This window comes from Mauremys mutica, chromosome 10, assembly GCF_020497125.1.
Source record: "Mauremys mutica isolate MM-2020 ecotype Southern chromosome 10, ASM2049712v1, whole genome shotgun sequence".
Taxonomy (NCBI): Eukaryota; Metazoa; Chordata; order Testudines; family Geoemydidae; genus Mauremys; species Mauremys mutica.
Genome location: NC_059081.1, coordinates 17,105,924 through 17,133,121, shown reverse-complemented (window position 1 = coordinate 17,133,121; position 27,198 = coordinate 17,105,924).

Sequence of the window (27,198 nt, the reverse complement as noted above, 5' to 3'; positions counted from 1 at the left end):
TAGAGAGAAAATCCCCATCTCAGATCATTCGTGAACTTTTCCATCACAAGATTATCCCATCCTCTCCTGAACCACAAAGATGAACAACTCCGTTTTCTAAACTTCCTGCATTTACTCCTAAGATAGTGTTATTTTTTCCTGTTGTTTTGTGTGTGTTTATGCAAAAACATTTTTTGGTTGTGGTGATGTTGAGTTTGTTGCAAAACTTAGGGCACAGACTTTAAGCACAGACTAAAACAGGCATCTTCCTAAAAATAGGTCCAAGAGAAAATGTGACTCAAAGAGACACCTGAGATACAAGTCTTCCCCTGCTTAATCTGGGTTGGTAGTGATGCCAGCAGTAAATTACTACCTTTCCCAACCTGCATTTGATCAGCTTTATGCTTTGGGCCACTGAATAAGTGGGTAGAGTTAGCTCCTTACCCCTCCCTGCCCAGTCCTGCCCCAGCTGCTCTGGGGAGGGAGAATGCAGGTGAATGGCCACATTTACTCCTGTGAGGGAGTGGGGTGTTCTTCCTGGCCCCCTTCCCTCGCTTGTCTGTAGGTGCATAATCCAAGACACAATCTGCCCCTTAATTTCTTCACTGCAGTTTCCTTGACCATAAGCTAAATTGAAGTTGGACGAATGTAAAAAGAATTTTCCCCTATTTTCATTGATTGTCTCTGTCATTCTATCATCTAAGCATATATTAGAAAAATTGATACAAACAACTGTGTTCAACATGTCTCCAAAATCACACTCATCAATTTTTAACATTTTTTCATTTTTAATAAGGAGGAAACAGGTTGTGCCACTCTTGTTCACACTGGGCCAGATTTCCGGACAACTAAATTCAATTTACACTGCATAAGAAGCACAAAGTACATTTTTAAAGCAGCAGAAGAATGCCCCTGGAGAATTTTTCCTGTTTGGGGGGGATCCCTGCTGGTGTACAGTTGGAGAAGATCACCTAGCTGCCTCCTATGTTAGCTATCTATCTTCCTACCACCAATGAGTGTCAGAGGTGTGGGTGGTGGACACAGGTTCTACTACGACTGATCCCTTGGTGATGTAAGCTCGGCAAAAGCAAGATTAGATCTCTTCTGCTCTAACTTCTTCCAGGGCCAAATAGTCAGGAATCAAGGAGTCACAGCTGACCCCCTGTGGCTGCCACTGTTGGCTATGACAGCACATCTTGGAAACAATGGAGAATGGAGCAACTGATAATTTGTGATAATTTACTCCTCAAGTGGTCCCACTGAAATGAATGAAGGTACTTGTGTAGTAAATTACTATGAAATGTGAGTAAGGATGGCTGAATCTGGCCTGTAATAAAGTGTCTAGTGCCGTCTAGGGTTTGGAATGAGAACTAGTCAACTGTGTGTTATGGGCCATAGGGTGTAGCAGCCCACAAGTGGTAGGGGCTTGTCCTCTGAAGCTGGAGAAGCTGAGTTCTTTCTTTGGTGCCACTGGATGTGATTACGCAGACCTTTCTCCTCTTCTCAGCCCTGCTCAATTTGTGACTTTAGCTATGGGGTTTCAATAGGGGCTATTCACTCAACCCTCTGCACTGTGAGCAAGTAGGTGGGAAGTGGGCAGGAGGAGGGAGAAGCCCTTGTTCTGCCTCTTCTTACTTGCTGGCCAGGTACATAGTGAAGAATAAGCTTCTCCACAAAAAGGGGCGAAGCAGCTAACATCTTCCTCAGAGTCCGCGGATTATGACTCAGAATCACCGTTTGTTAGATGCGTGTGTGACGTTGCACTCCATATGATTTTATGAAAATATGCTAATGAGTGTGAATGTAATGTAACTGGAATATGCTTCATGCAAAAGGTCTCTTGTAAGGTACCATTACAAAGTTTATAATCTACTGAATGTGGTCATCCTATTTGTATAAATGTATCATTCTTGTATCTGAAACTAGAAATATGAAATATAACTCGGAGGTCCTATTGTAATTATGCAAAGTGTGGGCCATTAATGGTGGTTTGGAATCTTGATTGCTCCCATCAACTAGGACAATTGGTTGTAAATGGTTCTGTTTACTTGCAAGCCTTCCTGTGAGTCAAACCAGAAAGAATGAAGGCTTGGGGGGTCTCACAGGACATGTGACCATGTCACCTGGTACTGGAATTCATCTTAAGCCTGGTACTTTTCCATTTAGAAGGAGCGGTGGGGACCCAGAGAGACAAAAGATTCCCGCCTTGTGTCAAAGTTATATAAGGGGGTGGAACAGAACAAAGGAGACTGCAGTCATGAGAAATCCCCTAGTTACCACCTGAGCTGGAGCTAACAAGAACTGTACCACGGGCAAGGATTGTGCCCAGACTAGGAAGGAGTCCAGTCTGTGAAAGAAGCACATCTCTGAGGGTGAGATTTTATCTGTAATCAGTTTCTTAATGTATTAGGCTTAGACTTGCATGCTTTGTTTTATTTTGCTTGGTAACTTACTTTGTTTTGTCTGTTATTAGGTGGACCCACTTAAATCCTACTTTTTATTCTTAATAAAATCACTTTTGCTTATAAATTAACCCAGAGTAAGTAATTAATACCTTGGGGGAGAAAATGCCTGTGCATATCTCTCTATCGGTATTATAGAGGGCGGACAATTTATGAGTTTACCCTGTATAAGCTTTATACAGATTAAAATGGAATTATTTGGGGTTTGGAGCTGGGAGCTGGGTGTCTGGATGCTGAAGACAGGAGCACTTCTTAAGCTGTTTTCAGTTAATTCTGCAGCTTTGGGGCACGTGGTTGAGACCCTGGGTCTGTGTTGGAGCAGACTGGCATGTCTGGCTCAACAAGGCAGGGTTCTGGAGGCCCAAACTGGCAGAGAAAATGGGCTCAGAGGTAGTCTCAGCACATCAGGGGTCTCTGTGACCGAACCTATCACAGCATGCTCCGTGGGTGGAACAACTTCCTGAGGCCATTTACTGTAAAGTTCCAGTCTAGTCTATTGTGAGGGTCAAAATGACAAAGTAGCAGCTGTGCAAAATGCAGGTGACCCTGACATCCTCCGTGGCCATAGAATTGTTAGAGTAATTTAGAAACGAATTGTGCTGTCCTTACTCAGGAAAATTGTCATTGAAGTCAGCAGATTGTTACTTTGTCTAAGCAGGCAATGTGAGGTTTGTCCCTTAAAGTATTATTAGTTAACAGAGGAAAAGATTTTTCAATATATGACTTTTATCTTGAAAATTTTCCTTTAGGCCACATAACGTTTTATAACATCGTAGCATGTTTCATAGAATGAAATCAGATGTTCAAAAACTATGAATAAATTAAGACTGGGTTATAATTTCTCATGTCCATGAGTTAGAATTCATCAGTAAATAATCATTCACTCTCCTGGGTTCTGCTATGGATAAAACCAAATCAAGTTGTGATCTTACAGGTCATGAAGATGGCACTTCATCTAGCAAAACCTTGCTTGGATTCAGTAAATTTTTGTCATAAAAAATGTGCATAGCAACATAATTTTTTTGTGCCTCTAGCAAGAAGTGGGCAAAAACTGTGCCTTTAAAATGGCCAATTTTTGCCAAATTGGGGTAAAGATAAAATTTGTCAGAAGACTGAATTGCTCAGAGATTTGGCAATGAGATATTTATGTCTGGGTGATAGTGACCTAAAATTGTTATAGGACCATCAGGAACTAGACTGAGACCATGTGTTCAGATTGCAAAGCAAACACTGTAACAAACACTAGCTATTATTTTTGTTGGCTGCCGCAGCAGAGCTAGGAAACATTGAAGATTCATGGAGAATTAATGCCTTTTGGTGATCTCTCTTGAATAGGATTGGAGGGAGGCAGAGAGGATGCTGCCTGTGTTACATCTATTCTAGGGAAAAACACAGGTCTTCTGTCATCAGGATTGTCTATCTGGTATCTTTCACAAACACTAAATTCAGTCTGCAAAATTTTAATTGGTACAGCCCATTGACCAATCACATTTTGCTTACTATGGAGAGTCAAGACCTGACTCTTATCTTTCACTGGTTTCATACTTCATTGACTTTCATAAACATACTCCTGATTTATGATGGTGCAAGAGAGATGAGAATTGGGCCGAAAAAGCCAGACTTGGTGGTTATGAAGAACTCTTGATTAGTTTATTGTATACTTCTTCCTTTTGCCGAAACAAGTTTCACCAACTCATACTCTTTCAGACCTACTCACATCCACTTATCTGTGAATTGCAACACATTACACAGTTCATTTGGATTTCACCCACTGTCTTCAGCGGCTTTCCTAGGAAAGACGTCTCTTTCTGATAAAGCCTTTGAATTAGGCCAAGTAGAGACTTGATCTCTGGGTCTGCCACTTGCAGGCCTGTTTCTATAATCACTAGGATACTGGATATTATGGGGCGGGTCTCTAATTTTGACCAGAAATTCCATCCTGGACCTGAGACACTTTCCCAACAGAAACCCATGTTTAAACCCAGGCGTTCCTGAGAAAAGTTTCGGGTTTGAGAAATTGGCATTTTCTGGAGAGAAAATACTTCATCAAAAAATCCTGACAAGCTCTAATACTGTCTTCAAATCCCTTTTGACTTCTGTGGAGGAGCTAAGGATGCTTATGCAACATCATCTTGCAGGATCAGTCTTCTGAGGATCAGAACATGGCAACATATCCCTCTTACTACCCTCATCAGTCATTGTCTCAACAACCCATTCATGCTTTGCTATTTTTTATCTGTTATCATCTTTGTCCAAATAATTTAGTTTCACAGTTTAAATGCCTCATATAATCCATAAAAGCAAACAACAAAGTCTAATCCTTTGACCTTTTCAGTATTCTTTGGTGTAATTTACTGACTGTTCACTTTCTCCCTACAGCATGGCCCTTATAACCATGATAAAAATGGACAGACAATCCAAATATGAAATGCTGGAAAGGTTACAGCCTTTGGATTGGTTATAAGTCTATTAACTGTTCAGAGTATTTTTACAAGGAAAGATTTGAATAAGAACAGAAAATGGCATCAGATGAATCACAGTTGTTATGGAATAGGGAAATGATATAAACATAACCCATTCTCCTTAACACTTTAACATTGTAATCGTGTGGCCTCTCATTTTATGTCATTGCAACCCACCCTTTTCTCCTTAAATGCGTCCAGTTATCCATTTAATTAACCTGATAAGATATTGAGATCCAAATCTTTTAAACTTTTCTCGTATATTTCATCTTTGATGCCATATTCCATATTTTATGGTTTATTGAAATTCCTTGTATTATTTTGAGCACATTAGTAGGTTTACTTGCTTTTATCCCCCAACCCTTGCTTGCTTGGCTCCTAGAAGTGTTCTTGTAAGCCGGGATTCTAGATGTTTTGTTTGACAAGCTGAATGCCTTGTGTGAAGAAAGCTTAAAGGTAGATGGCAAAATTGTGATGTGGACAGGGTGAAAGTTCAGTAGCTGTGCAGATTTGTTTCATTCTGTCTCTGGGATACATTGTGTAGGAGTCTGTCTCCCTGAACCAAATTCTTCAATGCTGCTGGGATAATTTCTACAAGGCAGGTACTGCATAGAGCTGTTCTAACTCTAAAATGGTCACCTCACAAGCCTGGGAACTTGATGGGACAGATTAGGAATGTAGATGGGGGTGATCCAGACTACAGAGCAACTCATAGGCAGCTCTTGGAGTTGCTCCACACCCACCATTACTCCTATATGCCCCGGGAGCAGCAGTAAGGGGTCGGAAGCCAGGTCAGAATCTGGCAAAACGAGTTATGCTGATGGAAGCCTGGTGTAAGGGAGATCGGACTCAGGATCCTTTTTTGTAGGTAGTTCGTGACTAACTTTCTCAAAATTGGATTTTTTGTTTTGATGTAACTTTCCAGAGCCAGTCAGAAAAAAAATAGCTGTAGGGGCAGTATGCATGGAGTAGTGCTGTGGTTTGCTTCCTTTTAATTCCCGTAGCATTCTACTTAGCTAAGTGTTTTAGTGTCTGGCACTAGAATTTCTCTAATTTAATTAACTCACTAACATTAACACATGACACAGGCTAAGATTCTCCTCTTTCTCGCTGCAAAAATGCAGCTTGCTTATCTAAATAGTCTCCTAATCCAGTGGGTATGAGTGCACAATGTGTACACTAGTGCTAGCAAACTACTGACCAGTCTGATCAAATACCTGGGTGTATTGAGCTTTAGCTGGCTGATCTGTGCTCATAGAGTTGCTGTGGAGCATACTGTAGGTGAAACAGAAAATGCTTAATTTCATGATGCATAAACACAGATGCCAATGCAGTTTTCTGTTTCCCTAATCACTTGTATTGAAGACAGCCATCTGATATTTCTGCTCAGAAGAGAATTCCAGAATGATTTTTCCTCGTCAACATTTAAATCCTCAACATCAGCCTGCTGAATACCATGGGAGGGAGGGAGGATGGTGTGTTAATTAAACCATTTTAATGACCTGCTTTTAATCATAATGGAAAACATGTTCATGCTTTGCAGAGGTGGGGGTTTGTGGTGATCCCAGTCTACAGTGTTTGGAAGGACAGAAAACAGTCTCAGAATCAATGTAAGCTTTTTGGCTGATGCAGACCTAGAAATATAACAGCACTGTTTGGTGTATAATGAATATTCTTCATTATATTGAATATTCATAGTAATAAGCTCTACAATTTCGAATGCTTTCTTTTTTTCCTCATGTCTATTTTGCAAAGGCTTATGCAATTCTTCATAATATTTAAGTTTGAAATGCTTCTGTGTTCATTTTTCTTAGAGAAACCACATGCAAACCCAACCCATAAACCTCAGTGTCACCAGCACAGTCCTCAGAAGCAACCCTACTGTACAATAGCAGGCTAGTGTGTATGATAATTTGGAGGATAAAATTTCAGTCAGAAAACCCATTCCAGGGGGATTGAATGACTCAAGGGATTCACAATGAGATAGAGATACTTTCACCTGTAGGTCACCTGTTTAATTCTAGTCAACGTCTGCACTGACTGAAAGTTTCTACTATCTGATGGCTGTTTGGTGTCCTATACTAGTGACAGCACTTAAAACATTTCCCCCTCCTTCTCCCCATTATCAGAGATATTACCAATTCCATCTGTGTTCTCCATTTCAGGTATAAAGGATAGCTCTCAAACTGGCTGAATTTTTCTAGATGGAAGAAACTTTTAAAATGTGACCAATGTATAATTTGTGGTGATTTTTATTCTAGTCTCTAGTAGGCTCATGATCACAAAAAACATCCCCATAATTAGCACTCTTGTTGACAATCTTAGCAGAGGAGGCCAAAGACTGAATGGGCTATGGAGACTGAACTATCCTACTGCCCCAGGGACGTTTGCCCTGTCAGTACTGAGATATGTGGAGGGGTGGGAATGTTTGAATTGTACCTCTTCTGAGGATAAACAGGAAGACTTCAGTCTCTAGACTTGTCAATCTGACACTTATCACAATTGCTATGTTCATATACATTTTTTTAAAAAGACAAATATAATCAGTTTCACATTTCCAAAAGATATGATTATGGGCCAAATATTTGGTTAGCATAAATTGGCGTAGCTCAATTGAAATCTGACCGTGTGCTCTTAAACTGTATGAAGAGATCTTGGATGTTAATCTTCATATGATAATGTTACACTTTTCCAGCAGCCATGATATATATATACCTCAAACTATAACTTTCCCTCTGAAGGAGACAGTATGAACCAGGAAATGTCATATGTGGATTACAGATGGAACTTCTGTATGTTAATAACAATACCCTGGTTCTCCTGGTTGCGGATTATTAGGTCCATCTCCCAGTGTACTAAACAATTATTTCCATTATAAAATTAGTGTATTTTTGAGGTGTGTAATACCTCTGGACTGAAGATTGTTGTTACCCTGAAAGTTCCTAAATCCAAAGGTATGGCTTCATTGCTGAGTTAACCCAGGCTCGTTCATGGGTGTTGCACCACACCCACCCATGAGGACACATGTAGTTGGGTATGGTTTTGCAATGTGGCTGCTCACACCTGGCCTAGGCTAACCTGGGTGCTGATCACCTGAGTTAATTCTGCAATGAAGAAATCCCCTCAGCAGCATCAGGCAACTGATGATAAACTCAAAAGAGAAGGCTGGAAAATTGTTTTATCCTGATATGTAGGTACAGTATTCCTTGTGATTTGGTCAAACCGTTAGTGAGTGTACAATACTTCAGGTCTATTCCTGCTAGACAGCCATTCTCCCAGAAGGTGGAGGCTCTCAGGAGGTGCATTTCTTCCCGTTCGAATTACTGTAGGTCTCTTAGCTGGCCTATAGGTTGATCACTAGGAGATAGAAGCCTACCAGATAAAGCTCTTTCTTTGAGACAGGAAATATGTTGCACAGAAATACCTGTTCCAAGATAAGAGCTTGTTTTTCAGCATTTTAGCCAATGATTTTATCTTTAGTTTGAAGAGAGAGTCTGGTTTTGAGGCCCAAACTGGCCTTTGGCTTGTCTGAATGAGGATATTTTTGTTTGTTAAGATGCATGGGCAAGATTTTCAAAAGTGACTAGTACTTGTAGGTGGCTTGGTTAAGGGTGCCCAGCTGCAGGCAAAATAAAGGGAAGTGATATTCGGAATGTGGGTACTTGCATTCTGGAAATCAGGCTTCTTTAAGGTGTCATGAGTTGGACACCCAAAAGCTGAGGCACCCACAATCACTAGTCACTTTTGAAAACTTTAGCCCGTGTGTCATTATTTCCTAGTTGGAAAAGGGTAGGACTAGACCTAGATTTGTAACTCTTGATAATCCAGACTATAAGATCTTCTGGAGCCTTGTCTTCACATATATGTGTAAAGTGTCCATAGTAGCCCAGTGTTGGTACTGTATAAACAATTGATAGCTAGTCCTACATCCACTATTTGTGTGACCGATTTGGGAATGGTTTCTGCTAAGTATCTGCAGACAGGATAATCAAATCAAATCAAATGCTTGTCCTTCCTCTTGAGCGGTTGCCTCTAGACTATGACTACCTCTAGCTCACTCCAAGGTGAGGCTATTGGTCAACAGAAATGTACCTTAGGGAAGGTTATGCTTGGCTGGTACGATGATGAATGGATAGAGATACTGTGCAAAGATGACAAAAGTTAATCTTTTTCTTCTCATGTCTGGTGTTTTATAAAGAGGAGAACAGCACTGTATTGAGTTGCCATTGTGTCTTTAATAATATCCATTGTGGCATTTCATGTGAACCGTGGTAATTCACCATTGTGCTCCCTCGTTATCTCAAGTGAATAACACATTTAACATTTTAATTGGTAGCAAAGCAAGCAAGCAGAGGTTTACTGTAACCAGCGCTGTACAAAATGGAAAAAGAAAGTGATTGGAGCAATAATTGAGATGTCTTCACTGATTAATTGCCATACACATTTAGATATTCTCTCACCGAGCTCATGTATGGCAAATAATCTCTGTACAGACTAATTTACAGGTATTAGTTAGAAAACTGGCTGAATTTTGATCTCACATCAGTACAAAACCAGTATAAGTGAGGTCAGGCGGGTCTGAAGTTGGGTAGAATGGAAAACCTTACACTGGCTATATTGCTATAAGGACAGATTCTGATTCCCCTTAGTCACCTCGAATAGCTCCTTACAATAGTAATCCCACTGAAGTCATAGGACTCCTTGTAGTTCAAGGTACTATTCAAAATAAGTAAAAGGAGTTAGAAACTGGTTCTTAAACATGTAGGGTCAGCTTCTGCTCTATTTTAGTCTGAGTTTCCACTAAATACAATGGATTTGGCACTGAGTGAAACTAGGAGGATTGCAGCATTGCTGAAACCATTTTTATTATTATTATTCTCTTTCTACAATTGGTCTTGACTAAAGATTTTGACCAAATCCTCCAGCCTTTGTTCAGGGAAAGCTCCCTTTGGCCTTGCTGGAAGTTAGCCCAGAGTAAGAACTGTAGACATTGCCCTTCGACATTTACAGATGCACTCAGTGTTGGTTGCAGTAGAAGTTTCTTATACTTGGCTCTACATTCCTGTGCATATCTATTTGCCTGTATTTGGGTCAGATTTTGATCACAGTTACATTGTTATAAATCCAGAATATCCTCATTAACATCAAAGACGTTATTTCAGATTTACACGAGTGCAGCTGAGAGAAAAATCTGACCTACATTCCCAAAGCACGCTAGACAAACCATTGCATGCACAATATACCTCTCTTAGAAGATTGAATCTTTTAAGATACTTTCTGTTATCCTGGACACTTTGAATTTTTTTTGTTATGTAATGCAAGTTATGTCTTAGAATTAATAAAAAATGTTGCCAACAATGATGCCACTAATTTCCTCCACTGCAGAAGTACCAGAATTTCACAGGATGAAATTCTATGGCCTGTATTATGCGGGAGGTCAGACTAGATGATCATAGTGGTACTATCTGGCCTTAAAAATCAATGAAAGGTACTCAGGGCTTTCAACTCCCAGAACCTTGCAGGATTGGGCTCAATATTTGTGCTTCATAAATATAACACAGGGAGTTATGCCAGTAAACACGGTTTACTGGGAAGCGTGAGCAACGTGAACTGTTTATTTTTTCAGACAGCTTACTAGCTCTGCAAACCCATTTCCCTGTTCTTTTAGTAAAAGACTATACAAACCCAGGGGCCCTGATAAAGCCAATCAAGGACAGTATCAACAGCTGGGTGTTCAGGTTTTTGTTGTTGTGGTGGTGGTTTTAAATATCACCCCAATATGTTCAGTTCACATTTCTCTCTGGACAGATCAGCTCTTTTGGCACAGAGAACTTGTTCCTGGAACACGGCCTACTAGATTCACAAAGTCATTAACTGCTGGATTATTAGAAAGTTAATGACGAACGACAGAAACTGTTAACTCGAATATTGAATGTGCATTTAATTTTTTCAGTGACACTGGAAACAGCCTGACACTTCTAGTAGATTGCAAGGAAAACAAACCACCAAAGCCATGGAAAGAAAAAAACAACGACAGAGATGGGAATTCGGGAAAAGACTTTCTCTGGACAGCAGTCTTGTGGTAAGGACTAAAATATTCATTTACTGTTGTATGTTTTGGCATTAAAAGTATTGTTCTTTAATTTCTATGTCCCCATAATATTGTACCTTTTTTTAAAGCAGATGTTCAAGACATCACAATGGCAAATCCTCTTGTGATTATAACTCCAGATCTATAGGACTAAAAGACTTTTGAAGCAACCTAATAGGAACCTATTATCATATAGAAACATGTCACTAGGTTTAAGTGAATTACACTAGGGATGAATCTGGCCCAGTACACAAGATGGCATTTTAAAAATTACCAGTGTTATATAAGATAAATAGATATGGTTACCTCAGGCCCTGCAGTACTCTGCTGTATTTCTTTATATTTCATATAGGAAATACTTTCACTGAAGTAAATACTGACCTTCTCTGACTGCAAATACTTGTTTAGTTACACTAACTGTGGTGGCTGTAGGTATGTTACAAATTCATGTAATATCATCTGAAGGAAGCATCAGCTGGCACATGCTCCGGGTGAATTATTATTGATATACCAAGGACCTGATCCTGAATTTAATGATCTTGGCCCCAAATCTGCCTTCAAAAAGTAATGTTTTAGCTGCTGAGTGGAATAAACAAAGAATTCTTGTACAGACATATCATGAATGCCCAGATTGGAAAATACTTGGAATATGTGTTTACAACTAGTATGCTGAAACAATAAACTGAGAGGTCTCACCCTGCCCACATTCATCTCTGTGACTTTTGCAGCGGCTACTCCTTATTCTGAGAAGGGAAATTTTTCCTTGGAGGTGATTGCAGATCTGCTGCCTTCTCAGAGTAATGAGCGTCTTGGGAATGATGCTTGGGGAAGTGGCTGGCATGCTTAGTGAATCTCCTCCATTGTATAAATGCAGGAGAGGATGGGTCTTGCTTGACTGTTAATGTCAGCTGGCTAGGGAAACAAATGTAAAAAGGGGACATGACTGTGGGAGCAGCTACCACTTTCCTGGGCTCTGAAATGGAACTGTCAGTTAGGGAGATGTGATTCTGTAAATCACCCCTTGTGCCTTTTAAAATAAATCAGGGAGTGAACACTCCTTCCCCTAACCTCAACAGACTGCCAGTGGCTCCAATGAAAGGGTGATTGTAGGGAGTTGCGTATCATGTGAGGTGTGTAGCTCATCTTCCCATTGTGAGCAGCTTCAAAACGCCCTGATGTTGAGTGCGCTTCTGCAGTGAACCATCTTTTCCTTCAGGTAGGTTCTGCAAAATCCAGCCTACTGCAAAGCCTGCATCCTCCCAGGACTTGCACAGTCCAGACATGCATAGGTATTTTCAGGTAGATCAAGTCCAAAGCAACAACATTATTAAAACTACTTCAGTTACCTTACAGCTCAGAAGTAGATGCACAGTTTCATCATCTAATAGACTCTCATATATGAGAAAAACAAAAATAAGCATTTATTGTACATGGACTGTGTTCATATACAGGATCAAGTTCTGCTATTATTTCTAGGCATGTAACTCCATGGAGGCAGATTCTAGTCTAATTTCTCTAATTAAAGTTCATTGCTGTGTTCCAAAGATTTTAGCCACAGAAGAACAGAAACTGTATACTGAGAGTTTAGGGCAGTGTCAGCAATTTTGAACATTGCTTCATGGATTGCTAGAAAAGGTGTTGAATAGTATGGAAAATAAGTGCTGTTTTTTTTTACTATTGTTTCACTTATCCAAAGAATTCTCCATAGAATAGTTTTGGTCCTTACTGATGTTTTATCAACCAATTAAAATGTAATTTTTGTTTTACTCAGGAGACAGTTGTGGTCAGATGCATAGGCTCCTGGTTTCCTGCCCCGAGTCTATGAACTACCTCCCCTATGAACTGTTGTGAGTCTTCTGCAAAGTCTCGCATCTTCGACTGCCTGTTAGTATATCATACTGGCTGTCCTGTGACTAGACCAAATTCAACCAGGCAAAACTAAACACTTTATCTTTCTCTCCCTTCCAAAACACCTCTCCTCTCTCCATCACTGTCAATAACAATAAATTTCTTTCTGTCACCTGGGTATTATACTCCGCTCTTCTCATTACTTCCCCTACGTCCATTCTGTTGTCAAATTCTATCAGAACACTACATTTCCAAAATCTATCCACTCATCTTCATTCTACCTTCTGAAGTTCCTACATCTCCTCTCAGTCTCTTCTCTTAACATAAACCCTCCTGCCTAACCACTCCCTTGAAGTCTTCTTGCAGTCTCATATTCCAGTATTCTCCAGGCTGGACATTATGCTTGGAACAGTCAACCCTGATTTGATGCTAAAAACATGGTCTCTGCTTTCTGTGGGAGCCTTCTAGCAATAATCCACCATAGAAAAGAATCTCATTCATATGCATTCAAAAGCAACATGTTCAGTTTTTGACCTTGGGCCACAAAACACAAATATAAACAGGAGATAATCTTAACACACACAATAGTGTGTTATGTATCAATCTGGAATGCTTTACTATGCCATCTCCTTGTGAAAATGAACACTTCTTCCATGAAGTAATGCTGGAGAGCTCTCTTTCAGTAGGTATTAAAATTTACTAAAACTAAGTATTGCTTAGTGATTTTTAATAGCAGTGGATTATCTCTATCTGTATCTTCCTCTTGGAGTCAGAATGTATTGGCTCAGAGGAAGAGAGAGTGAGAAAAAGAGAAAGAAAGCAATTTCTAAAACTAGAGATGGGCTCAAGCCATTCTGGGTATAAATTTGGGCTTTCCAAAACTGAATCTGAACTTTACCAAAGTTTGGTGTGTTTGGATTTTGACCATTACAGAGAGCGATCCAAACTCCAGACCTGGAACAACGTTTCAGCTTCCATTTGGGGTTTTGACTCAGGCCAATTTTTGTCTAAATTTGGAACCTTCAAACAATGAAGCAGTGAGAAATGACACATCCACATAACACTCTTCCTCACAGCACAGTACAGAATCACTTCTTCTTGGATCCCCTAATTGAAGGGGAAAATCAAATGTATTTAAGCCCTGCTAGAGCTGGGCAAAAATTTTTCAGACAAATAGTTTAGTTGACAAAAAATGCAGTTTCAGGTCAACCTGAAACTATGTATGGATTTGACACCAATAGTTTTGGCCAGTCACAAAATGGCTGGTGGAGGAGAAGGAGGTGGGGATAGTGGTGCTGCCTGCCTTCCGTCCCTACGCCATAACCTTTAGCACAGCTGGAAAACCTTGGGGAAAGAGCTTGAAAATGAGGCCAGATAAGCTTTTCTCAAAGAAAAAATGTAGACACAAAAATATAAGGATGATTCATACTGTGAAGCATCATGAGATTTTCTACTAATTAAAAAGTTTGAATGGATATTTCTCTGAATACTTTACCAAAAGCTAATATATTTTAATCCTTTTATTTCTCAGGAGACTAAGAATCCTCCTGCCATTAGTAACAGCAAAATATCCACTGAGGGCCTTGTTCAACTCTTGTTAGATCAAGAGATGTCTTACCATTGACCTCAAGGGAACTGGATCACTTTGAGGTTAAATGGTCATATGATTACTGCTATTATTGTAACCACTAGAGGTCTCCACTATTGCCAGCAACTGAGAATTTCAATGCACAGGTGATTAACTAATATTTATAGACAAAGCAGTCAAACCTTTAGAGCAATGACAACGATATTTATAGTTCCATGTTCAAGTGAAAGGAATGACAAAATATTTATCTCAGAGTCTAACAACCCTTATAGAAAATCCGTATACAGCTTCAGAATAATACCACCCTTTAGTTCTGTCTGATGGTTGACCTTCCCCGCCCAACTGTCATAAGGATATAGTTTTTGTATAGGAATTTAGAATAATTTCTATAACCCATATTGATTTCATCCCTATTAAGCTCCAGGGAAGCTTTCTATTAGGAAAATCTGTGTTTATATGTAACAGACAAGACATGATTATTATTTAAATCAGACACATGTGGGGAGCTAGGATTAGAACTCTTGTTTTTCATCTTTAAAAAAAACAGGCCTCTGTCACTTCAGTAAAGAAAAGAGCCTTTATATGACCTTATTAATAGGGGTCCTCTATCCTGTTTGTCGGCCAGCCAACAGATGGAAACAACACAAACTCTCTCAGACAAAGTCCATCCACCTACGTGGAACTAGAGCCCTATATTTTTCACAAATTCATGATGATGGAGGGGCAGATGGGCCAAAGCTAAGCGGTATGAAACCCCGGGCGCCAGATGCCTGGAATGGAGAGCTGGACTCAGCCTCACAGGTCAGAAACCACTGCTGCACGGTGAGTGAGGGGCAGGCTCACTCTGCAAATCCCATCACCCAGAGAGTCTTTCACACATTGGGGGCAGGACACAACCCTTGTGGATAAAATGGATAAAATAAAATAATATGAAATTCACAAAAAATTAGAACAAAAATACATTTACCGGGCTCTTATGTCACTGTGAACTGCTTTGTATGATGGGGGCCACAGTCACATCAGGGTTATGCTATGATTACTGAAGGTACTTCAGTTTAGAACTAAAATAAAATGCAAAGAAATAATGTCAATGGAATAAGGTTATTTGCAATATATTATTCAGCCATTTGGTATTTCTCTGTGTTGTACAGTTTTCCAGGTAGGATGTGATCCCTGGTAAACAAAGGAGACAAAACTGGGACTCAAACTTTGTAGAAGCCTGTTTGTTTGGTCTGTGGTTTGTAGTTTTCTACAATACGCTTTTGTAAGATTGATTCAATATAAAATGAAAGTTAAGTAGCTTAGCCCTTAAAGTTAAGTTCTGTTAAGTTTTACAAATCTAATATTAGAAATCTAATTAGAAGGATAGCTCAGTGGTTTGAGCATTGGCCTATTAAACCCAGGATTGTGAGTTCAATTCTTGAGGGAGCCATTTAGGGATCTGGGGTAAAAATCTGTCTGGGGATTGGTCCTGCTTTGAGCAGGGGTTTAGACTAGATGACCTCCTGAGGTCCCTTCCAATTCTGTGATTCTAAGTTTTTGCTCCTTCTGGCATTTGCAACCAAGGCATTGTATTGGTGAATGACAACATGCAAGGAGAAAAAAATAAAAGGAAAACTTGCTGTTCTGTATTTTTTTCCAATCTGAGTTAGAATGCAAAATGGAAATAAAGAACAGATGGTGAAAAATACATTAGATTTTAAATAATTCTTTCAGTTTTGAATAAGGGAAATATATTATTAGCATCAGTGTACTTTTTAACAGGGTATTTTTAACCTTGAAAAGGTCCTTTTTATCCAATAATAATCACCAACTTATTTTATAGGTGCTGGAACTAAGGGTTCTGCCGCAACCCCTGGCTTGAAGTGGTTTCCATCACATACAGGGTTTATAGTTTGGTTCAATGGCTCTCAGCACCTCCACTATACAAATGTTCCATCACCCCCAACTTATTTGGTTTGTGGTGAAGGATGTTGGGCCTGGGGATGCTATTAAAACAGCTAATGAAAGGATTGATTGTATTTCAAGTTGTACTAAAAGAAGTTCTTCCTAAAGTAAGTAAATAAAACAACTTTTTCAAGAAGCATCTGTGGGATAGAGAGACTATTAGAATGTGTCATTATCAGTTTGAGTACATCTAGCTTTGTATTCACAAAGTCTAATACTCTGTGAAAATAATAAAAGGCCCACCAGAAGTTTAGCCTTTGCCTGATCCAAACTGTTCAGTTGTCCCCAGGACACTTTTTGATCAAAAAAAGTCAATGTTACAAGCTGTGCTCTTTATTTATGTGAATAATTCCCAAGCTGACTACGCACTTGGTTGGCATGTGCAGCTGTGATGGTATTTAGCTGAGCAGGAAGTTTGAGAATAGTTTCTTTTCAAGCAAGCCAGCATTTACAAAATACGTTTTTCACTTAATTTAAAATGAGGCTTTTACTTTTAAGAGCAAACTGCAGTAAATGGTTTCTTTGGTGGCTCATGAACTGTGCTCTGATACTTTCAGCTTAGTCATACACTGCTGTGATTCTCAATTGGATTAACTTCAATGATACCACTACACTGTAATGAGGGTAGCACTATAATGTAATAAATTGCACTTTACAATGGGAGTAATGGCTATATCCACCCCTCCTCCAGTTGTATTACAGTCAAACACTAGGTAAAGACAGGTCTAGCTAGTAGTTGGTTAGGAGACCTCCTGGGAAGGAATGTTGTGTTTTCTAATGATTAGTGCAAAGGATTCAAAATCAGCTGTTCTGGGTTCAAATCCCGACTCTGTGACCTTGGTCAAATCTCTCTCAAACTCTATTCCTCGATTTTCTCACGGTAAAATGAAGATGATAATACTTCCCTACCTCACTAAACATTGTGAACCTTGAGATTCTAATGTGTGGTTGTAAAGTGCTTTGAGACCTTTAGATGAAAAGTGTCATATACAAAGTATTATAAACCCCCTCACAGAAAGCAGTGTTGGTGAATCTGGAAGGGGATTCTTCCTTCTGTGTGATAATTCAACCAGTCCCAAGCTGTTAGCATTGTATTGTTCAAAGTGTTATCTTTTACCTGATATGTACAACCAGTTGAAAGCTTGTGAATTTTAAGGATCATGTCACTTTTCATAAGAATTGAGCAGATACAGGGAGATGTAATCCAGTTTGGGTTGCTACATTGTGCCACTATGAATCCCATACTGCAAGTTCAGTTGAATATGGTATTCTTTCAAATTTCCTGTCCTGATATGTTGGATGCTGTTGCATCACTGAGCAGTGTATATTTCAGTGGTGGATGCAGATTCTATTTTGAGTGTGTGTTTGTGCACACACACAAATGAGAAAATACCTGTGGAAAGGTTCTAGATAGGCACAACCAGAAAGATTCATTTCATAAACAGCTGGGGTTGAAAGAAAAGCTTCCTTTAGAGTTCTGACTTTATCTATTCCAACTTGGGACTCAAAATGAAAGTAGCATCTGGTGTTACAAACTGTATTTTGGAGCTGGTTAAAAATAGAATTTCCATCCTGTGAGAAATTCTGAGATTTAAAAATTGGAAAACTTTCAACCAACTCTGCTGTAATCTGCCTTATGCTGTAACAGTCCTGGTCAAAATTATACAGCTTACATGGAACATACTTATTGACCAGGACTCATGTGAGCCAGGGGTCTTTGGGGATAGATCATCTGATACCAGACAAGTTACTTTTGTAGGTTTCCTTAAAATGCTTGTCAAGGCTCATCTACTCTGAATAACTGACCCCTTTCTTAGTTTTAGTTGTCTTTTCTCTCTGACCCTCACAAGCTGGTCATCCACGCTCCTTCTTGGGGTCCATTTGACCCATATAAGAAATGAATCAGGATAATTGTGAAGCATTCAGATTCCCCAGGAGCAACAGCAACTGGCTTTCTGGGCAACTGTCTGTATTAATCCAGGCAATTTTTATGACACCAATGAATGTTTTCCCTGATGTAGAAATAGAACAGGGTAATTTTGGCCTGAGACAGTTTCCAAGTTGTTTTCCAAAGAGCTTGTTTTCACTATCATAATACTTCAGAGATTTTCTTACAAGTGAAAATCTTTGGTAGGGCTGAGGGAAAACTACCTCTTACTGTTTCTGAGCATGCAGTATATTTTTCCTAATTTGAAACTCCAGTTTGGCAAAGATAACTGACAACGCGATCACATTTCAGGGTTAATGGCTTCTCTGACTGAATCCAAAACCAACTCATAACTGTTCATTGCACTCCTATGTGTCTTCAGTGACATACATGTATGGTGTGTGTATATACCAACAGAAATCCTTCCACTCTGTCCCTCCCAGGCAGTGATAATACAATGGAATATTGTTTATATTTAAATAATAAGACAGTCTCAATTTTTTGCAAAGGTTTGCATCATGCAAACTGCAGTTCCAGTTGTAATGATTCTCCTCTTACTAGGACAAATCTTGCCAGTTTTACTCATTGTCGATTTAATTCAGTGGGATGACTTGTGTATGTAAGTTGAGCAAGATTTGGCCCTTAGCGAAGTTGTTCTGTGAACAAATTGTTCCACGTTATTAGAAGGTTGAAATGTCCATGTTAATTAAAGCACTCTAATGAATAACAGATGATGATGCCTCTGTGGCTCCGTTTAGGTGTTTTGTGGAGTTCCTTGGAGATTTAAACCCTAGAGCTGGACAAAAATGAGAATTTCCATCCTGTGGGGAATTATGATATTTTGAAATTTTTTTTTAATTTGTTGGGATGAAATGACAAAAATTTCATGCAACTGAAAGTTGAATACAAAAATTCAGTTTAGAAATGTTGAGACATTTCATTTTGTTGAAGTGAATTGAGTCTTTTGGGTTTGAATTGAGTCCTATGAGTTGCTGTGATGCCCATGGGAGTTGTAGTTTAAGTACCTCATGCCTCCATTTTTCTCAATGGTCAAGCTCTCTGGCAGGATTACATCTCACGTGATCCACCAAGGTGGCTCAACCAGGGAAACTGTGGGGCATCTAGGGAAATATCCAGCCAGGAAGCCTGGCTGACAGATGAGAATGGGGGCACCCAGACAATAACTCCCACTGAGGCATCATGGCAACTCAGCTGGACAGATTAATGTCAAACTGACCCAAAACAAAACATTTCTATTTGTTTTGACAATCTGAAACATTGCTATATAGGGCAACTTGACCTGAAATGAAATATTTTGTTTAAACTTTCCCAATGAAATACTGATTTTTTTTTTCAAAACTGAAATTTCCCTATGGAAAATTTTGATTTTTGCAGAAACTGCATTTTCCATAGACAATCTATTCACATGGCAAACTCATGACAAACTCTACTAAAGATAGTGGGCTAGAATTTTCTATCTTTACTCACGCTTACTCCATGAGTAGTCCCAATAACTTCAGTGAGACTGATTATGCAGAAAGGTACTTCTCCACATAAGTAAAGGTGGCAGAATCTGACCACTGTGATGGCTTGAATCTGATCTCATTTGCTTGTTTTACACCAGTTAAACTCCATTGACTTTAATGGAGTAGTTCCTGATTTACACCAGGGTAACTTACATCAGAAACATATACTAAGTGTATGCCCATTCTGTAGGTACTTTGTCACATATGCATTCAGTTACCAACTAATACCTGTTCCTCCTACTGTTGTTATACATGCTCAGGTTTGAGTATATTTCTTCCCATGTGTTTTGTTTTGTAAGTTGGGTTGCACTGTGATACTGACTCTTTGACTGAATTTTGAATCATATTGAATTATAGTTGGCTCCCATCACTGGCTGAGTAGCATTTTTTTCATTTATGGTTCCATTTCATGGGACCGTTATTTACTTTCTAACCAGCTTGTAATCTTGGTTTCATCTGTGGCTTGAAGCTTTCCTTTGAGTGCCACATCAACCACATTGTCAAGACTTTATTATCAGCATAGGAATTCAGCAAAGCTCAGGCCACTGCTGCCTCAGCAGGCTGCAGAGGTTTTGATTTATGCCCGAATAACAGCACGGTTGAATTATTGCTATATCTGGTTCACAGACCTCCCAAATTGGCTGTTTCTTGTGTGAAATTCAGCAGCTAGAGGACATACAGCTCAATGTTTCCAGCAATCAACATACAACACATGTAGTAGGAATTATGTGCTGAATTCCTTTAAAATATGATATTCATTTTATCGCACTTAAACCTATAAAGCTCTGAATTTGCTTGCTTCGCCACATCTTCATGAAGTATCAGTTTCTCATGTTCTAGGACTGTCCCACTGCTTGTATGCTTAACAACATATATCGTTCAAGAGTGTGTATCTTTGTTAGGTTGTGATCTGTATTCACCACTTGCTGTTGAAAGGTAAGGAATCTGACACCATAGGAGTTCATTGGTCTCCTCTTCCTTCAGCCATAGAAAATGTATATTTATATATAATTTCAAGTTAACTTATATCAAATAATCTGACAAATTGCTTTATTAAGGACACTATGTAACCAAAAGCTGATGAAGTGATTAATATACTTTACATTAATTGTTTTATGTCTAGGCTTGGCAGAGTTCATTTTTTTAATAATTTTGATGGATAACATCAATGTTTGTTTAAGCACATTTTAGATTTTTATTAATTTAAATGTTCACGGTTATGAGAAATTATAGGGGGACCAGTTTAATGACAGTGGACTTTGAGATTCAAAAAGTTAAAGCTTTGTAACCATTAAAGCACAAATCGTCAACATCACATGTCAACATATGCAAAGTAAATATCCTTAAATCGAACTCTAAGTTCTCAGCAGCATTTTTCTTATGTTGCCTAACTGTACATTTTGATTATTATCACTGGAAATGTTTTGATTGGCTTGTGTGTGTAGAGTATAATCAGTGTTTACTGATGTTTACAGATAAAAATCTAATCCTTACAAACCTATTTATATTCCATCTTTAAAACCCACAAGCCAGGATTTTCAAGTGATCGGGGATTCTGAGTGGATCATTTTTAGGATGCCCAACTTTGGGCATCCAAGTACAACCTCATTTCCAAATGTGTTGAAAGTCCTTCTGAAAACCAAGCCCCTTTAAGGAGTCTTAAATTGAGCATTCAAAGATTGAAGCATCCAGAATCACTGTTCACTTTGCAAATCTTGGCCATTTGCCAACTTTGTCCCTGGTGTCATTCCATTCATTTCAAGGGTGTATTCAAAACTGTGAATTGAACACTGCAGAAAGACAAGCCATACTTACCGTGCCATTGTTGCATTTCATATCTATATTTTGATCAAGAAAAACAAATATTAAGGTAGTGCTACTTGTGGTTCCATAGTTAGGGGCTAGCTGAGTTTTCGCATTGACAGCAGAGATTCACCCATTGGATTATGTATGAAGAATACAGTGCATCTTCCCCCAAAACTACAGAACTTACTCTTTGAGAACAGAATGAATTTCTGCAAATTTGCAAGTATATTAGTTAATTAATTTGAGTTAAAATTAATTTTAAAATTAGTCTTTCAAGAGATTTAGCACCATCTGTGCAGCTATTTCTTTGTCCTGAATGATCTTAATACTGGAATAATGCAAACTCTTCAAACTTCCCTTATACTTAAACTAACTAAAATATCATGCATTGAGTACTTACATTTTTTTGTGGGATTAATGGTATTTTTTGCCATTTTTTTACATAGTGGAAAGTTTCTTCTTCAGCTGAGACTGATTATAGAAGGACATTATTAGACAAGTCTACAAAGGACCTCCCCCTTTTAAAATCTCTGCCATTTCCAATTGTTTTAAATAGGACTGAGACCATAGGTGCCTTTGAGTTAAGATGCCCTCTTTCAAAATGGCCACTGCATTCTATTGGGAATAATAGGAATGAAGCAAAGCTGCCTTCAAAGAAGATGGTGGCCCCTGACAGCACAGTGTCCAGACCTATAGGGACACGATGAGGGGGAAAAATGGGGAAAAAAATCAAATGTGGCTTTTTAACCTGGGGCTACAGATGGTATTACTGCTAACCATAAACATGATTATGTATGGTGTCATTGCAAGGCAGAGTTAAGGTGTTTTTTGTGCCTAGGAATTTTATAAATCTCTTTGTATGACTATTAGTAGCCATGCTGCCATGTCAGTTGTGGTATGGGAGATCTCTAAGCAACATGTAAGTTTTGCAGGAAGTGTGTTGGGGATAAGGTAAATGGTCGGCTTCTCTCTAAATCAATACTGAACCAATGCACCAGCTTCAATGGGATTAGTGCTCTTAACTCACAGAGGTGCTTTTGAAATTCCCACTAGAGCCCTCAATTTAGCTTGCAGAGCTGCAAGTACTAGGCACAGTAAAATTTACAAAGCCAGCCCCCATAAATTATCTCAAAGATCTTCTGCAGTCCTGATGCAGTAGGTATAATCAGTTGAAGTTAATGGCACTACTCAAAACTTTAAGCATGTGTTTTAGTGTTATGAAAACAAAATAGGCAGACAGTTGTTGAAGCTAAAGAACTAATAAGAACTAATAAGAAATAGAGACAGGCCACCCCAGAACCATAGATCCAAAGTAAACATCCCTCAATGTTTTGGCTTGGGGCCCATCATTAATAAGAGGCAATAATGTATTGTCAGCCTGTGGAAATCAGGACTGCACAAGGTCATTGTGATAAATACTGTGGCTGGATTTGTAAAAGGGCTGGGTAATTTTATGACCTCTAATGTTTGTAGCTTTGCAAGCTAAATTAATGATGAGTGTAATCTGATGTCTTGCTTCAGGGGGTAAAGTAATCACCTGTAGAGCAAGGACAGGCTTCATACCCTCCCCAGATGCATTACACAGTTGGTTGGGCAGGATAGGAAAGTGCCTGCCTTTCTCTGATGAGGTGCTGTCCATTACCAGAAAGAGGATTGCCAGCTGACTAAAAGGACCAGTAGTCTGATCTGGTTTGGCAAGTCATACGGTATGTTGGTATGGAATGAACACTGAAGCAAGGGTTAGAGAATAGTTTGGGGATGTCTGGGTTTAGTATTTAAAATAGAATTAATTTGAATTTATACTACTACTTTAATCTATCCCTTAGTTGTTATTTTCAGTGTTAAGGATAACAGCCATACAGCTCTGTCTTGAGAGGAGAATTTTTTTGGACCGAAGCGTTGATTGATTATTCAAATATTAAAAGAGCAGAAGAAAATGAATCTGCATTGAAAACGGAGAGGAAAATATCTTCTAACTCCTGTTTACCTTGTTTTGAGTGTTTAGGTTTGAGATTTCTGGCCCTTTATTCCACTGGAAATGTTGACTGATAAAGCCACCTATCATTGCTTGTCACACTAGTTAAAATAGAAAGTCCAATGTATATAGTAGCACAGTCAGCTCAGCTTTGAACTCTGTCTTATTTTCTTTCATATATAATAATATGTAACATTTCTGGAAAGTAGAAATCCCTAGAGGCAAGATTATTTCTTTTAAAGTTTAAACCATTTTAATGTGATTATTGAGCACCCAGAAGCAACTGTAAGAGGGAAATATGCTGTCTGAACCAGTTCTTGTTTATTTAGAGTAGGTTAAATTATATGGTGGATTAAGACAAGTCGAAGGAATGAGATCCAGTTAGCCTAGTTGTATGCTATTTACTGCTCACTTTCTGCCTCACTAAAACTGTATATTACAGTGGCACTTTTCTGTTACCACTTCCTTTAGAATGCCTTAGTCTTGCAATGTATAGTATATACCTCATGATGGGGAAAATTACTTCATCTTGCATTTCGGCATAGAGAAGACACAAGGTCTGACTCTGCTCTCACTTGCACCAGCGTAAATCAGAATAACTGAAGTCAATGAGATAAATTGGAATTACCATGATGCAAAAGTCAGGTAAGATTAGAATCAGGTCCACAGACTAGAAGCACAGAAACATGGTGCTTAACCTGTCTTTAAACTGCATGTTAACTCCAGTGAAGTTACTCCAGGTTTACACTGATGTAAATAAATCAAGGCTTGAGCTGTTAATACTAGCTTTTGAAAACTGGTTACTGTGCATGTCAAGTACTGTATCTTTTTTTAAAAATGTCTTCAGCTTATATATGCCTCGACTTACCATAGGGATTCAGAGTACACATGCAAGCGATAGTATTTGTTATGGGAAATGATTCTCCTCATGTAGAAAAACCCTGATGGATTTACTGTTGCAGTGTCTTGGAGGAAAAAGTGTTTTTTGTCTTGTGCAGTATTCAAACCCCACAGTGCCTGAAGTTCCATAATGAAAATGGATTCCAACCCTCTGTGACTCCTGTTTGTTGGGAGCAGAAGGTGCAGAGATGGAGACAGCACTCACTAAAATGGGTTACAGCTTGAAATCTGGAGGGGCATGTACCATACAGCATGCCACCGTCCCCTTCAGGCTGGAACTGACAGAGCCCTAGTGAGCGGGGAAGAAAGTTGTGGTGCTGCCTCCCTGACTTTCCACTGGATTGCGTGTGCTATGGGAGAGGGTTCTGCTTCTATATTCCTGTTCCATGCAGAGGGGAGACTCTGGCTCAAATGTTCACAGGAAGCAGTGGGGACCTAAACAGACATTATTACCTGTTTTTTGTAAAATATAGATTTCATCCCCTGTTTACATGGGAGAGGAGCTGCTTTATAGTTCTCAGAGGAGTAATATGTGTCTTTGCACTTCCCACAATGTGTTTCTTTTTAAAAGAGAGAGAGAGAGAAATAACACCAATGACAGGACCAAATTCAGCAATGACATAAATGATAGTTCAATGTACTTGATGGGTATAAGTATTAAAGTAGTGTAACTAGCACAGATCTGTTGTTCAGTGGGTGTTAAACATGCAGATAGGTTTGCAAAATGTCCATGTCAAAGGCAAGTAATGGGGAAAATCCTGGTGAATGGGATTAACAGCAAGCTGCACTTATTTTGCATACTCAAGAAATGGCAAGGTGGTGCAAGTTACACTACTTTGCCACTTAGAGTAGTTTTCAAACCCAGTCATGCCTGACATGTAGCTTACATCACCATTGAATTTAGTCCAGAGTTTTTCTCGGGAAGTGCACTTACTTACACAAGGCCTACCTTTGGCTCATTGTGTTGAAATAACGTTTGGCATGTGATAGAAACAACAAAGAGCAGGACACAGCTGGGTCCACCAGACACAAATCTGCTATAATAGATAGAGCATCGTAAGCATACGCTACACATTATAAAATGTAAAATGTGCTAAATAAAAAAACTAACTACTGCCCTAAAGAGCTTACAGACTTAAGAGCCCGCATATGATACAGTGAATAAACAGAGTGATGGGTGGCCTTTCTAGCTGGAATGCTTTGTGGAACAGGTGGTCCTTCAGAAGTTAGTTTGTGTCAAGGAGAAGGAGGTGTGTAGGTGGGAGCTACGTGTATGCAATTACTGAGAGAAGAACAAATGCCTCCAGCTTCACCTTGCACCATTGTTGGCAAAGGAAACCACACCGGCACTTGATTAAAGTTGGAGATGTGAATGTTAATTTGAATTTCCTAGCTGCAGCTGGCTTATTTCATGGTCTCGGCATTTTTACACTAAATTCACTTTGCATTTTACATCTTTAAGAAATGTCAGGTTGCTACAAGTTCCAGAATAAAAATGAAAAAGCATTTCCTTGCAAGTCAGGTACTGTTATTGCTCGATGTAACTTTGAACTAAGTTTATTAACTTTTCCCACCTGAGACCTTCCCCCTCAATATCTGTGTATTGCCTTTAGCTGCTCCCTTGGAACTTTTTGCCTGCTATAGGCTCCCCAAGCTGGCCCTGATTCTGTATCTGTTTCATGTGTACAACTCCCAGTGACTTCACTGGAAGCTTAACATGCAGAACAGCTGCAGAACGGGTCAAACTGTAAGGCCACATTCTGTGCCATTGAAATCCTACTAGGTTGCCTGGGTGTACCTTTGGGCAGGAGAAGAACCTAATGGCCATACTGGATCAGGTCCATCTAGCCCAGTAGCCTCTCTCCCAACAGTGGCCAATGCCAAATGCTTCAAAGGGAATAAATAGAACAGGGCAATCATCAAGTAATCCATTCCCTGTCATCCAGTCCCAGCATGTGGCAGTAAGAGGCTTAGGGACACCCAGAGCATGGGTTGGCATCCCTGACCATATTGGCTAATAGCCATTGGTGGACCTGTCCTCCATGAACTTATCTAGTTTTTTTTAATTCATTTATAGATTTGGTCTTCACAACATCCCCTTGCAATGACTTCCACATGTTGACTGTGCATTGTGTGAAGTACTTCCTTTTGTTTGTTTTAAACCCACTGCCTATTAATTTAATTGGGTGACCCCTGATTGTTCTGTTCTGTGAAGGGATAAATAACACTTCCTTATTCACTTTTTCCACTCCATTCATGATTCTATAGACCTCTATCATATCCCCCTCTAGTCATCTCCTTTCTAAGATGAACAATCCCAGTCTGGAAGCTGTTCCATGGCCTTAATCATTTTGGTTGCCCTTCTTTTTCCCTTTTCCATTCCTGATATATCTTTTTTGGGATGGGGCTACCAAAACTGCACACAGTATTCAAAGTGTGGGTATACCATAGGTTTATATAATGGCATTGTAATATTTAATGTCTTATTATCTATCCTTTTCCTAATGATTCCTAACATTCTGTTTGCTTTTTTGACTGCCACTGCACATTGAGTGGATGTTTTCAGAGAACTATCCACAATGACTCCAAGATCTTTCTTCAGTGGTAACAGCTAATTTAGACCCGATCATTTTGTACGTATAGTTGGGAATACATTTTCCAATGTCTTTTACTTTGCATTTATCAAC